Below are 15,775 nucleotides of genomic sequence, written 5' to 3' on the forward strand. Positions count from 1 at the left end.
CTGGTATTCCTCAGGGAACTATGGGTGGTGGTGGTCCTGGCTTGAAAACTTAAGAGCTATGTTTTCTGTTGGTCGTAGACATGTCTGGGCTTGTCTAGAGGCCAATGAGGCCAGACTTCTAGGGAGTGTGAGCAGGAGGGACTGACAAGTCCCTTAGGAGAGTGAGAGAGAGTGGAAGTGGAGATGCCTAAATAGTTGGTATGAAGGGCAGGGTTGGTGTTGGAAGGAAGGAGGTTTTGAGCCCAGCAGGGAGTGTCTTTCGGGAGCACATGCCCTCTCTGATGGTTACAGGATGGAGCTGGAATCAAGCTCTGCGAAGGACAGAGCAAAAAGCCTGGAGTGCTCTGTGAAGCACACTCAGTGGAGCATGGGCTGAGGTGTGGGTGAAGGGATGTTGTGCCTTTGTGACACAATGGGCCAGGACACCGTGGCCTGAGGCAGGGCCAGACCACCTTGTTTCTGGATGGAGCCGGAGCTCTGGGGACATGGCTGTGGCAGGAGACAAACTCCAACCAAGAGCCCAGAATGTGGCTTTCTTTAGCATGAGTGAGCATCTTTTTGGGGACTTCCTGGGAAAGAGCTAGGTAGAGGTGGTTGTGTTAGGGGGTGTAGGGGCAAAAGGTGGGATACCTTTCCTCACCCATCATAAGGGTCACAGCCAGTGCCCCTATAACAAAAGACAGGTTAACAAGAGAAAAGCATAATGAATTACTTAATCAAGTTTTAGGTGATGTGGGAACCTTCAGAAATGGAGACCCAGGGACCCAGGGAAATTGCCTGTGTTTATGCTTAGGTTGATGATGAATGGACAGCCATGTGGAAGTGTGGTTGGACAGAGGGGTGTGATCTAATGGTCATGGACTGAGCGGGGAAGCACACAAGGCCTGCCCAGATTCTTCGTGGAGTCTCTGTAGAGTATTCTTTCCTCCTGGGTATGGGGCTGGACCCCTCTGGATTGAGGATCTTCAAGGGAGAAGGGAGTGACCTTAGCAGTTTTACAGCTTACTTTGTGGGAAAGGGGTTCTAGTTTCTATGACCTGCCTTGGGGGAGAGGAATTCTGGTTTCTAAATGACTCACTTTGTAGGAGAAAGAGGAGGGGGGAGACAAGATAACTAAAGAAGGTCAGAAAGACCTTTCTGCTGAGGCCCTTCCAATCTCCTTTAGTTCAAAGTACTCAGTGCTTTGAGGGTTACAAGGCACCATATTTTGGGATATTATGTTCTGAGCCCCAACAGGGGTCACAAGTTGCCTCTCAAATACTGTGTTGGTGCTGTCCTTGGGACCCTGTTGTACCCCCATGGCAAGTATGGCTGGGAAAATATGAGTGACTCTTACGTCTGGATACTTGGTAAATATTGTTGACTCACTGCTCATCACCCTCTCATGTGAAGGAAAGTCCCCAGAGCCCAGGGCCCAAAGAGATGAGTTTGGCTTTGGCCTGGGCTCCTCAAATATGAGACAGCTTGGCACCTGAGAGATATTAGTAGACAAGAGTGATCTGACCCCAGGACTCTTGGGCTGAGAAGAGGGGCTTCCATAGAGGAAGACGATGCTGTGTCTCATCCAAGGAACGATCTTGAGAAGTGGGGTGGTTCTGTGAGTATCACCCTCAGGAATGAAAGCAGAACTGAAGAGCTTGAAGAGGCTTCCAGAGACCATCCCCCAGGGAGGAGCCAGTGTCAGGAGCCTAAGAACTTTGTGGCATTCTGTGTTCTCTATGTTATTGTCTGTTGCTTAGTGGGGTTTGTAGGCTTGTCTTTGGGGGCAACAAAGGGTTGGGACACAAAGTCATTCTCAGAAGAAGGAAAGCCTGGAAGGCAAGCCGTGGGGCAACATCATGAAAGAAAGGAAGTCCCTGGGCATGGGAGGGAAAACACCCATTTAGACAAAGAAGTGACCTTGGGCTTCTCTTTCTTGGTAGAAGAAGGGCTGTGTGGTCTGTAGCAAGTCAGTGAGGGTTGGAACCCCTACATCTGCTCCCAGCCTATTCATTCCAGTGATTTCTGCCATTTTGGTCAAGGACACCACTGTCTCTTGGTGTCCCAGGCTAGAAAGACACATCGTTTTTGTGGTGTGTCCTTCAGTCCATAATGAACAAACTTGTACTGAGGGTCAATGGGCTGTCCATAATGAACAAACTTGTACTGAGGGTCAATGGGCTGTGCACTGTATTGAGTACTTTATACATATTTTTTGCATTTAATCCTCATAATAATCTCATGAGATGTGTTTCATTGCTCTTATTTTACAAATGATGAAATTTATGCTAACTGAGATGTAGTAACGAACCCAAACTGAAGCTAACGTGCCTGATGCCAGCCGCCACATTCTTTTCATACCTCATGCTGCTTCTTAGAGTTCTCTGTGTTTGTCATCCCTACAAGATCAACATTTCTGGCCACATGTGCTCATGCCTGTAATCCCCGCACTTTGGGAGGCTGATGTGGGTGGATCACTTGAAGTCAGGAGTTCGAGACCAGCCTGGCCAACATGGTGAAACTGTGTCTCTACTAAAAATACAAAAAATTAGCTGGGCGTGGTGGTACATGCCTGTAATTCCAGCTACTCAGGAGGTTGAGGCAGGAGAATTGCTTGAACCTGGGAGGCGGAGGTTGCAGTGAGCTGAGATTGCAGCACTGCATTCCAGCCTGGGCGACAGAGCAAGACTCAGTCTCAAAAAAAAAAGAAAGATCAGTGTTTATTTAGGAGTGGCACCACCACTGCCTGCCTCAGAATCACCTGGCCCATTTGTTAGGAAGAGTCAAGGATCTAGTCCAGATCCATGGAAACAGAGTATCTGGGAGTTGAACCCACACCTTGCCTTTGTGGCAAGTCCTACAGGCGATTCATTCATGCATAAGACCTTCTGTGTGACCGATGGGCATCCCTAAGAATCTGGAGACTTGGCCTGATTTCTAGAATTGAACTCAATAGTCTTCCCACCTGCCCTGTATCTTGTTGTAAGGGAAGAATGAAACAGATGAGTCATGGATTGACACTTCATGGGTGGCTTCTTGAAAGTGAGAATAGTCAGAATTGAGCTGCAGGGTCACCCAGACAGGACACTGGAATATTGGCGCAAACCACAAAGCAGTGGGCCCTGTACCATCTGGAGACTGTTTTTGTGAACCATTGTCTGCACATGATTGAGTTGGACTTTGGGGGTCATTTCTGTGGACTTCAGTCCACAGATGTGGCTATTGAAAATTGCTGCCATGTATTGAATGTTTATTATCTGTCAGACACTTTGAAGTTGCAAATTGCTTTGCATGTATTAATATTATCTAACAGCCTTATAAGTTGGATACCAATATTATTCGCATTTGGTTGGTATAGAAACTGAGGCTTAGAGAAAACACCTTGAGTCATTTACTTAAACTCTCATAACTCACGAGTGTTGGAGCCAGAATTCAAATCCAGTCCATGGTACTTAATAATCAGTGGCTGTCTGACTGTACCCTAGGATACCAAGTTTTGGGCTCAGTGAGTCTGTTTTTGGATAGTTTTGGCTGAAAAGATCAACCAACCCTTTAGCCAATTGGTGCTTTGCTTTTTTTTTTTTTTTTTTTTTTTTTGAGACAGGATCTCTCTCTGTCATTCATTCAGGCTGGAGTGCAGTAGTGTGATCATGGCTCATTGCAGCCTCGGCTTCTCGGGCTCAAGCCATCTTCCCACCTGAGCTAGAGACTTTGCTAGATGCTGCCAGGGGCCCCACAGGATAAGGGGAGATACCTGTTCCCCGAAACTCATAGTGTAATTGAGAAAATGGCTCGTATGCATGAAGCTGTAATGACTCAAATGGGCTTGCTGGGATTTTTGCTCTGTTGGCCTGTGTATGTGGTTGTGTGAGTGTGTGTATATGAGTGTGTGTGTACGTGTGTGTAACAGGGAAAGGGTGAGACAAGAAGAAGGCAGAGTGAAGGGGATGGGGGTAGGGGAAGAAAAATGATGTGTCTACAGAACTTGGATCAGAAGGCATGAGGAACTCAAGAGTCCTGCCTGCCTGACTGGCGAGATAAGAGAATTCCATGTGAAGGTGATATTCAAAGTCAAGCGGGAAGCACATTCAGACCATCTGGGGACCTTTAAAACATACCAGTGCCTGGGCCCTACCTAAAGATACTAGTTTAATTGAATGAGGCTGAGGATTGGAGATAGACATTTTCAGAAGCCCCCGTGTGATTCTAATGAATACTTGGACTAAGAACTGGGCAAATGCATGCTTTTCCAGTGTCTCATGCCCCACCTGTTTTCAATCCTGGCCACAGATCTTTCAACAGACTTCCTGGTGCTGGGTCTCCTTGTTCTCTCTTTCGTGTGACCGAGAGGCCAGATGACCACGTATATGCCTAAGAGGAGAAGCTGCCACCTGTTGCTGTAAATCTGGTACAATTTCATCATCTCTTTGCCCCATGTATTTTCAGTATCTTATAACTGCATCTGAATGATGTGTTGTTTTTTGCTTTGTAACAACTTGTAGGGTCACAAGGGGACGTGTGCTGTAGTGCTTCTGGGGTTTTTACCTTGTAAATATAGACAGGGTAAGTTTGCTTGTTGCAATGATTACCTTTGATTGTGATAGACCAGAGCAAGCTTTCACTTGGCTCATCTTTCCTTAATTTGTTGTTGAGAAAGACTTCCAAATAAATCCCTTTTGCAAAGACTGAGTGAATCCTAACCACTTCAGGGAAATTGCCCCTAAGTGGGGGCTTCAGGGAGGTCAAACCTGGAGGAAATGATCAGGAATCTCTCTAAAGTTATCAGAAAGATGGAAAATCTGGAAGGGAAGAGCTTCATAGATATACGCTTTATCACTTCCTCCCTCCCCGTCTCCAAATATGTATATATTTTTTCTGAACCATTTGAGGGTTACATGCAGACATCCTGGCCTTCTATCTCTAAACATTGTAGAGTGCATTTCCTGCAAACAATATGTTAGGGCAGTAGTTCTCAATCTTGGCTGCACACATTAGAATCTAATTCCACATAAGAATCTTCTGAGGAGCTTCAAACCAAAACCAAAACCAAAAAAAAAAAAAAAAATTCCGGTCCCAGTCTGTACCTTGGAATGGTTGAATAAGAGTGGCTGGGGCAAGGCACACAGTATTGTTTTAAAGCTTCTAGATGATTCCAACGTGCAGCCACAGTTAAGAAACTCTATGTTAAGGGATAAGAGAGGCTTAAAAATTAAGAGGGCACCTCAATATGTTGCAAGGAAGAAAGACGAATCAGAAGCCCAGGTTGGGGAATCGTCATATACAACAGCTTTGGAATGTAATGGTTAAGTCCAGCCAGTTCCAAGGACTCAGCTTAGCCTTAAGAAGATGGCCAATCTCCAAACATCCTTGCAATCCCAGTTCGTGAGCCATTGGCATCACACGGCGCAGGGTACACGTGAGAGCTGATAATGAGAGCAGCCCCCCGACTCTTTGTTCTTCTTGGCCCAGAAAGAAAGGAGAAGGGACTTCAAGATCACCCTGATTCTCTATGCTGTCTCTATGCTTGTCAGTGATCCAAACAAGAGAACTGCCAACAAGGGTTAGGAGAGTGCTGGGGGTGGGGAGGACATGATCATTTTTCAGGGGATAAGCTGAGAGATTCTGGGCTTCTGCATTCACGGTTCTGCAAAAGGAAACACATAAAGCAGCATGGACAAGACTCAAATCCATTGTCCAGTGTCTTAGGTGAGCAGGTGTAAAATGTTTGGTTAGGACGTGAGCCATCAGCTGGGGACACTTAAAAAAAACTTTTTATATTAAAATAATTTCAAACTTAACAAAAGAATTGCAAGAATAGTATAAAGCAGCAGTCCCCAACCGTGGGGCCATGGACTGCTACCAGTTTGTGACCTGTTGGGAAATGGGCGGCACAGCAGGAGGTGGGGGGCAGGTGAGTGAGTGAAGCTGCTTCCGTACAGCCGCTCCCTGTGGCTCGCATTACCTCCTGAGCTCTGCCTCCTGTCAGATCAGTGGTGGCATTAGATTCTCATAGGAGCTCACACCCTATTGTGAACTTAGGGATCTAGGTTGCATGCTTCTTATGAGAACCTAATACCTGATGATCTGTCACTGTCTCCCATCACCCCTAGATAGGACCATCTAATTGCAGGAAAACAAGCGCAGGGCTCCCACTGATTCTACATTATGGTGAATTGTATAATTACTTCATTCTATATTACAATGTAATAATAATAGAAATAAAGTTCACAATAAATGTAATGGGCTTGAATCATCCTGAAACCATCCCCTGCCCCTGGTCCTTGGAAAAATTGTCTTCCACGAAACCGGTCCCTGGGCACTGCTGATATAAAGAACTCCCATACCATTCACCCAGGTTCACTAATTGTTAGCTGGTTACCACTTTTGCTTCCTTGCTCCCTCCCTCTCTGGATGTGTGTGTGTATATATATTTCTGAACCATCTGAGGATTAAGGGTGCTCTCTTTACCCCTAAACACTTCAGTGTGTGTTTCCTATGAACAAGTGCTTTGTCTCATATAACCACGGTGCTGTGGAAATAAATGAAGACCAATCAAATGAGAAAAGCAAAGGCTGTTTATTCAGAGCTTGCTACAGCCTGGGAGTCAGCACCATCATGTGTCTTTTGGCAGAGACTCAAAAGCAGGCAGAAGAGTGGGAATGCTCATAAAGAGGAAAACAGGAAGGTTTCAGGTGGAAAAAAGGGTTGGCTTGGGGAAGCTGAAGGCAGTGAACTAGAAGCCAGGTGTCCTCTATGATTGGTTAGGGGTGCCTTTCTGGCTTTCTCTGGTTGGTCCTAAATTGGCAGTCGGAGCAAAAATCAGGGAAGTTGTCCATTCCTAACCGAGTCCTGGCCATTTTGAGTAGATTGTTACAGAAGTTATTGTTTAGCTTGCTGGATTGTCACTAGAGATAGAAACCTGGCTTCCTGCAAGTCTGAATTACAGCAGGCTGGTTTTCTGGGCTGGTTATTGTAGATAAGGGGTTGGTTTCCTGGACAGGCTGCTGCAGGTTTTGGGTCAAAGTTCTATTTTTACATATGGTCTGGCCATTGTCCATTTGTATACTGAATCAGTACGAGGATCATGTTCAGATTTAACTTTGGCATAACACTGTGATCTAACAGACACTCCATGTTTGAATTTTGCCAGTTGCCCCAACCATATCGTTTACAGAAACTTCCACTCCCCTCCTCCAAATGCAATCAAGGATCATGCGCTGTATTTGTTCCTCATGTCCCTTTAATCTCCTTTAATCTGGAACAGCTCCTCAGCCTTTGTTTGTCTTTCATGACACTGGCATTTTTGAGGTGTTCAGGCCTGTTGTTTGTGGTGGTGACACCCTTGAGGACACACATTTGTGAGCTGATGGTGAAAATATGTCCACAGCCAGTGCCCCTCTGGACTTTGCTCCTCGAGTCTTATCCAAGAGACTCTGGGAATTGTTTGGGTTTACGCAGCCCAGGTAACTGGATAATCAGCCTTCATGGAGGACACAGAAAGTCACGTCTACATGCAGGGCAGACAGGAAACTTGTAAACAGAGAGTGGTACCCACGGTCATGTCCATTAGCAGCTAATCCTCTGCAAGGCCAAGAGAGTTTGTGAAATATGTTTTGGTTCCAATTTTGGAAATATGTTCTTTCATTAGCTCAGCCCTCTGCTGCGTTTCACATACATAGACACTGGGTTTTTCCCCTTCTTTTCTTTCTTTCTTACCTCCTTCCTGCTCCAGTTTCCCATTTCTGCAAAGACGCCAGAAACATTTTCCAGGCCCTGAGGGGAGAGGGCCAGGGTGTTGTTTTTGCAGGATGGGGTATGGTGTCCCTGTACGACTGAAATGGACCTGTGTTTTTTAAAAACATCAGGACTCAGAGAAAGTTTTGTTTTGAGCCTGAATGGCTTTGAGGGCAGGCCTGACACTCTGAAAACATCCACCTCTTAGTCACTCCAAGCTGCTGTCATAGAGCGATTTCTGGGTCTGTCAGCAGCCTGTATCATAGTTAAAATCTCCTTTATCCTCATCCCTCTTAATACTCTGAGCAATAACAAGTTTTTATTTATGGGGGATTGAACTAAAATAAGTTTGCTGTGTGCAGCAGTTACGATTATGGTGTTTGGTGTCAGATTGTCTGGCTGAGTCTTTGCTATCAAACCATGTGTCCCTGGGTAAATTGCTTAATCTCAGGTTCCTCAGCAGTGAAAAGAGGACAGTATTAGCTGTTTTGTAGGGTTAGAGTGAGGATTAAATGTCGGGATAAATGATGACATTTAGCAGAGTGATTGGCAAATAATAAGCACTCATCAAATGCTCATCATCACTATTACTTTGCTTATCACTGAAGTGGAAAGCTAAAACTTGTTGGCTAAAACTCACTTTTGGTGATCATTGTGGAAGGAGTATGGGTTTTGTGTTACCCTGATGTGGATTTAAATCCTGGCGGTGCCCATCACTGGCTGGGTGATGTGGGGCAAGAGAACCTTTTCTGAGCCTCAGTGTTTCCCATCTGTAGAATGGGAATGGTACTACTACCTTTGCAAATGTGTCACGAGACCACAACAAGAGAACCCATGTCCTGCATCAGCACAGTGCTGAGTGCTGAGTGCAGAGTGCACGCTGAATAAAGGCACTGGTTAGTTATTTTCTTCATTTCTCTCCCCCTTGATCCCTTTTCGCCTCACAAAGTGAGTCTCATTTCTGGAACAGTAAAGGGAATGGCTATTTCGACACGTGTCAGGGCAGTGATGAAATTAGAAGTCCTTAGGATCATTATTACTCTATTTATTTGCCATTTAATAAGCATCTGCAAAGGTCTTAAAAGCTCTCATTAGGATAGACTTTTTGCAATTTGTATTTAGGCCCAGCCAAGGAAAAAGTATAAAGTGGGAAAAATGAGTTTTTTTGTGCCTCATTCATTCCCCACTTTCCTTTTTGGTGCCTCCAAACTCGGGGTTCGGAGCCTGATGCTCCCCATGGGCCAGTGTGGTCTTCGGCCAGATTCCTTGCCTCTCTTGAGAGAGACCCCATCTTCTAAATCCTTCCTTCTTCATCACCCTGTTTAAATGACTGGTCTTTTGTGGCATCCTTTAGGACCTGTGGGAAGGTGTGTGGGTTTAGCTTTGACCCAAAGGATAATGGGTAATAGTTGACTAATGTGTCACTGCATTTAGGGAATGTGTTTGTATCTTAAGTACAAGACTAAAGAAGCCTTTAGTCTTGGAATCCTAGGTATTTTAGGGTGAAGAGAATTTTTCAGGGTTTGTTCTCTTCATTTTCCTGTTACAGTCAAGACCCCACAGTTAGCAGTAGGACCTGGGTTAAAAGTTGGGTCTTCTGATTTCCAGTCCAGAATCCTTCCAGTCTCAGGTGTGAAGGTAGGTGATTTGGAAAGTGGCTTTAGTCAGAGGGACTGATTTAGTGCTTCCTTCTCCTCCACGACAAGCCAGGGCCAAAGGCTATGATGTTCCTTGAATGTAAACCACTGTCCCAAATGTGCCAGTAATGTCTTGGGAGGATGAGTTTCAGGTTTCCATTTTTTTTGGTTTAATTCCTGGGGTGGTTCTATTTTCCAGATTTAAAGAATAAATATACACTGAGTTACAGAAAGGCTACTTTTATTCCAAACTCCAGACATATTAATTACACCTACATTAAGAATTAATTATTCTTTCCTCAGTACCTGCGTTCTCAGGCAACCAAGGGGGTAGTACCTGCAGCTGCTCTGGGTCTCTAAGCCTGCTTGGTAGAAAGAGAGCACATGTATTGCTTTAACCCTTCCATGTCACTGCCAGGTGAATGAAGGTTCCACTAGTTACCCTGAGAGATTACTTCTATGAGGTCCCCATTAAATTGCAAAAATGGAGCCTGAGGGATAATAATAAAATTACCACCTATTAACTCTGGAAAGAATGAATTATGAGGTCGGTGAGGCTTGGGAAGGGTCAGAGGGAATAGGAAGAAGCAGGGTATGTTTTGATGCAAGGGGTGGGTTGGTTAAAGAAAGGTTGAAGAAAGAGGAGCAAACACTCCAGAGCCTAAGTTTCTTCCTGAATAAGCCCCCTGTAGATGGGGAGCCTTAGTTTGGGGAGCAACGAAGGGAAAGAAGGGCAACATGATGCTAGAGAGTAAAAGGAGGAGAGAAGTGGAACTAAAATTAGAGTTGGGAGAAGGTTGGAGTCAATTTCAATTCAGCACCTTTAAAGTTTGCTAGCGTTGACTCTGCATTTGAAAACCACGGGTCTGTCACTGGAAGACCTAGCAAATGGCCACTTAAGTAGTATTTGCCTATTTGGACTGGCTGTGGGAAGAGGTGAATAGTCCACCAATAAACTCCCAGAAACCTTTTTTTTCTTTGTCTTGTTCCCAAATAAACCTTTAAGCATGAAAGAACACACAGACCTAGACAGGATTCACGTCTATCTAAAGCAGGACTGTGGGAGTCCAGTGCCTGGAAATCAGGTTTCCTATCTGAGGGCCTCAAAGAAACTCTTCCCTCAAGGCGACTGGCCATAGCTGGAGTTCACGCATGCTGACCCGCCCTTTGAAATTCTGTCTGCAGATAATGGCAGAGTCATGGGACCTGTCTTACTGAAATAATTCTGTCGTCTGTGATATAATCCAGAAAAATCCCCAAGGTGTCGGATGAGATTTTCCTTTTGGAGGAAAAATATAACGAGGCTTATAACACATTTCACATTGTATTTGAAACAGAGACCTTTAATCATGCACTGCCAGATATTTTAGGATTCTAAAATTAGGAAGATGATTAAGTCTTCCAGTTCAGTTTAGATTTAACTATACGGTTAATGAAGATCCAGGCACCACCATCTCTTCTGCTGAGCTTTTTTATTGACAGAGGCTTTTCTTAACCCTGAGGCTCAACCAGATTTGAGGCTACAAATAGCAAGGCTGGATTGTCACGGCCTCAAGTGAACAGGGTGAGGGAAAGTCTAAATGTGCATGTGTGTTTGTTCTTTAAGTTGAGCATCTGCATTATAGTTTTATTACATGGTATCAGAATCATATGGAATGCATGTTTAAAATCCTTGCATAAAATATTTCTGGGCTCCACCTTAATCCTACTGAATCAGAGGTTTGGGTGGGTAGGGAGGTGATCTAGGCATTTATTTACATTTTATATAGTTTATGTGATTCTAATACACAACAAAGGTTGCTTTTAATGAGACTCAGATCCCAAAATGTCCAATATTTGTCTCTAACCAAAATTTCAAATTCTTCTTCTTCTTCTTCTTTTTTTTTTTTTTCTGAGACAGAGTCTCTCTGTGTCACCTAGGCTAGAGTGTAGGTGGTGTGATCATGGTTTACTGCAGCCTTGACCTCCCAGGCCCAAGGGATTCTCTGATCTCAGCCTCCCATGTAGCTAGGACTACAGGTGCGGGCCACCATGCCTGGTTAATTTTAAAATATTTTTTGTGGAGATGGGGTTTTGCCATGTTGCTCAGGCTGGTCTTGAACTCCTAGCCTCAAGCAATCTTCCCGCCTCAGTTTCCCAAAGTCCTGGGATTACAGGCCTGAGCCCCTGCACTTAACCCCAGATTTCAAATTCTTAAGAGAGAAAGTCTGATTGGCTTTATTTTCCTATTATCTCTTGCTGAACAACAAATTACCCCAGAACTTGGTGGCTTAAAAAAATTGTATTTGATTTCATGATTGATGGGCCAGAAGTCTGGGCGGGACTTGGCTGGGTAGCTCATCTCTGCTCCATGCAGCATCAGCTGGGGCTTCTGAACTGGGGCTGCTGAACTAGAGCTGAAGGATTCACTTCCTGGATAGAATAATCACATGACCAGCAGGTTGGTGCTGGTGGTCAGCTGGGGTCTCAACTGGCTCATCAGTGGACAGACTTCAGTGCCTCTCTTTGGGGATGCTTGGGCTTCCTCACAGTACAGCAGCGGGGTTCCAAGAGTGAGTGTTCAGAGAGACTAAGATGGAAGCTGCCAGACTTCTCCTGAAGTCAGGAGTCAGACAGCATCACTTTTGCCATATTCCATTGGTCCAGAAAAAGATCAACTAATATCAAGCATAGGCAAAATAGTCTTTACCTTTTGATATAAGAAGTAACATATACATAGAAGGAGCAAAGGAATCGATGGTGGCCATCTTTGAAGACTTTCTGCTATACCCTGGTTGGGTCAGCTGTTGACCCCTGGATCCATCAGTCCATGTCCAGTCGGTCCATCTGAATAGAAACATGGTACAGATTTAGCCACCAACTCCTGCTGGCATATTGAGGAGGCCACTCGTATTGAAGGGGGAGTTTTTATAAATTCTGAAGGCACTCCAAGAGATGTCTGATGATTACAGAATCTTACAGATCATCTAGTCTGAGCTCTTACTCTAATTAGGAACTACCTTTGGGCATTGGTTTTCCATCGTTTGCTGGAGCTCTTCTGACCTTTCCATGAGGCAGCCTGTTCCATTTTGAGAGTTACTGCCATTCAAACCTATTCTGGTTCTCTGTAACACCCACCTATCACCCACTAGAATAGCACTCAACTATGAATGCTCTTCTAGATTCTAAGTTTCTCCACCAGGCTTAGACTCTTTGAGGCCTGGGCCTGTGTATTTTGTGTATTAAGCCTCAGACCCTGGCACATAATAGGTGCTAAGCAAATGCATGCTGACTGTTCTTGAAGGAATAAGCACATTTACTTTTCTCCATCTAATTGGATAGTAAATTTGACGTTGATGTAGATATTGAGTTCCTACCAAAATAAATAGTTCATCGTTGTCATTATATTTTCTCCAAGCCAAAATCACCTGACATCATTTATGGTTAAAATGCAGGTGCTAAATCAAGTGAACACTGTCCTAAATGTTGGGAACTGAGGGCAAATTCTTCAAAATCACAGGAGAAATTTTAGCATTTTGGAGTCAGGATTGAAATAGCCATAAACAGAAGTATTATGTTTTGCTATTGTTTGGTTGAAAGCAGGGGTCAGCAAACTCTGACCTCCAAGTCAAATCCTGCCGGCCTCCTGATTTTGTAAGTAAAGTTTTCCTGGAACATGCCTATCTGTTTCCTCATTGTCTGTGGCTACTTTTGTGTTACAGCGGCAAAGTTGAATGTTGAGGCAGAGACTGTGCCTCCTGGAATAGCCTAAAATATTTACTATCTGGCTCTTTATAGAAAAAGTTTGCCAACCCCTAATAAAGGGCTCTCCTTGATCCGTTTGTTCTTGGTTATTTTACTTGGCAAAGTTGAAGGGGTCTTATCTCCACGTTTCTGCATTTCCAGACTTTTCACCCAAATGAAGAAGACTTTTCCTCGTCTTATCCCTGGCAAAGACTCTAATGATGCTGAAATTCTTAGGTAAAAACAAAGTAAAAGTCTTTTTTTTTTTTTTTTTCTGAGACAGAGTCTCACTCTGTCGCCCAGGCTGGAGTGTGGTGGCGTGATCTCGGCTCACTGCAACCTCCGTCTCTTGGGTTCAAGCAATTCTCCTGCTTCAGCCTCTCAAGTAGCTGGGACTACAGATGTGTGCCACCACGTCCAACTAATTTTTGTATTTTCAGTAGAGACAGGGGTTTCACCATATTGGCCAGGCTGGTCTCGAACTCCTTTCCTCCGGTGATCCGCCTGCCTTGACCTTCCAAAGTGCTGGAATTACCAGTGTGAGCTACTGCACCCAGCCCAAAGTAAACGTCTTTTACTTGACCAACTAACAGGAATAGAGAACTTTTAACTTAACGAAAAGAACATGGGTTTGGGAGCCTTCAAAATTAAACCTTGTAGTAGACATTTATTGTTCTTTAGCTTTCTAGGATCCAGTACTCCTTTCTTTTGCTAATAGCAATTTATTTACTTCTCCTCTACTAAGTGCTGTCTTGGTTGAATCAAGGCACCTTGCCCTGTCCTGCCCAACCCAGGTTAGTCATGTGACCCAAGCTAGGGCTCTTTGACACAAAGATGGATAGAAGGTTAAATCGATTTATCCCAGTGATAGTGGCTTGCAAGACCATCATTCATCCCTTCCTGTTGCCTAGAGCCCTGGCCTCAGGTTTTCCAACCTTCCCTTTAATTCCAAGAGCTACCTGGTATTCTTTAAATACTTTCCTTTTCAATTAAAATTAATCAACTAGATTCTATTGCTTACAATCAACAACCCTAAATGATGCAAATAAATAATAATAATAAGCAAATAAAGAAATGTTCTAAGAAATACACATCAAAACAAGTATTTTTAGCCTATAAAATCAACAGAGATTTAAACAATAATAGTATTCAGTCATTTTTTTTTTTTTTTTGAGATGGAGTCTCACTGTGTTGCCCAGGCTGGAGTGCAGTGGCACAATCTCGGCTCACTGCAAGTTCTGCCTCCCGGGTTCACGCCATTCTCCTGCCTCAGCCTCCCGAATAGCTGGGACTACAGGCACCCGCCACCACGCCTGGCTAATTTTTTGTATTTTTAGTAGAGACAGGGTTTCACCATATTAGCCAGGATGGTCTTGATCTGCTGACCTCGTGATCCGCCTGCCTCAGCCTCCCAAAGTGCTGGGATTACAGGTGTGAACCACCGTGCCCGGTCTAGTATTCAGTCATTTTAAAGATGCAGTGAAACAGGTATCCACATGAACTTTCACTGAGGTTGTGAGCTGGTGTTTTCTTTCTGGAAATTATTATTATTTTTTGCAGGACGTGTCAAGAGCATTAAAAAACTTTCTGTTTTTTGATCCTAGGTGTGGTGGCTCACACCTGTAATCCCAAAGATTGGAAGGCTGAGGTGGGAGGATTTCTTGAGGCTAGGAGTTCAAGACCAGCCTGAGCAACATAGACCCCATCTCTACAAAAAATTTAAAAACAAAGTTTTATCTTTTGATCTAGGAATTCTGTCTCTAGACATTTTTCCTAAGGCAGTAATGGGACATGGAGATAGATTTATGTAGAAAGTATTCACTGGTGTTATTTATAGTAATACTGAAATATCCAACATTAGTAGGACAGTCAGGTAAATTGAGGAGGTGGTATTATGTCATAGTTAAAAGTATGAGCTCTGGAGTTGATCAGCCTGGCTTCAAATCCTCTTCTGCAATTCACCAGCTGTACAACTTTGGGCCAACTGCTCAAAGTTTTATCTGTGAAATGTAAACAAACTGTATTACCCGGTTGTGGTAGCTAGCCTCATAGATGACCCCCATGGATATGCACTTCCTGGTGTTCATGTCCTTGTGTAGCTCCCTCTCATATTGGAGAGGTTGACCTGTGTAACCAGTAGAATATTATGAAAAGGATGGAATCTGACTTCTGAGTTAGACATTGTGGCTTCCATTTTGCTCTTTTAAATTATTCATTCTGGGGAAATCCAGCTGCAGTGTTGGGAGGGCACCCAAGTAGCCCTATGGAAAAGTCCATGTGGTAAGGAACTGAGGCCTCCTGCTGTAAGAGTGAGCTGTCTTGGAAGTGGATCCTCCAGCCTCAGTCAAGTCTTCAGATAAAACATGCCGGATAATGGGCCAGCATCTTAGCTGCAACCTCATGAGAAACCCTGAATGAGAACAGTTCAGCTAAGCCACTCTTAAATCCCTGATCTGAAGAAACTATGCAAAATCATAAATGTTTATTGTTTTAAGCCACTAAATTTTGGAGTAATCTTCCATGCACCAATAGATAACTAATACATCACCTGATAGGGTTGTTATAAAGATTAAATAATACAATGCTTCCAAAATGCTTTGCATATAATCTCTTAATTAATAGATACTTTATATGTTAGTACTTAATATATTATATAACTAATACATAAGTACTTTATATATTAGTTATTATCAATATTATTT

At 43.8% G+C, this 15,775-nt stretch overlaps 1 protein-coding gene across 9 annotated transcripts in view; it reads left to right on the forward strand.

Annotated features, from left to right (window-relative positions):
* Positions 1-406: 406 nt before the first annotated feature.
* Positions 407-15,775, forward strand: part of FAM91A1 (family with sequence similarity 91 member A1) — a 203,497-nt gene continuing 188,128 nt past the window's right edge. For 3 of the 9 annotated variants that reach the window (XM_054657008.2, XM_054657009.2, XM_054657015.2), the window contains exons 1-2: positions 1,750-1,818; positions 4,270-4,387. The gene's annotated coding sequence lies outside the window, so the exon portion shown is untranslated. Of the gene's footprint in view, positions 547-1,733; positions 1,819-4,269; positions 4,388-4,481; positions 4,543-15,775 lie in introns of those variants that run through there. The other 6 variants (XM_054657004.2, XM_054657001.2, XM_054657005.2 and 3 more) reach the window with 5 other exon arrangements.

This window comes from Pan troglodytes, chromosome 7 (genome assembly GCF_028858775.2).
Source record: "Pan troglodytes isolate AG18354 chromosome 7, NHGRI_mPanTro3-v2.0_pri, whole genome shotgun sequence".
Classification (NCBI taxonomy): Eukaryota; Metazoa; Chordata; class Mammalia; order Primates; family Hominidae; genus Pan; species Pan troglodytes.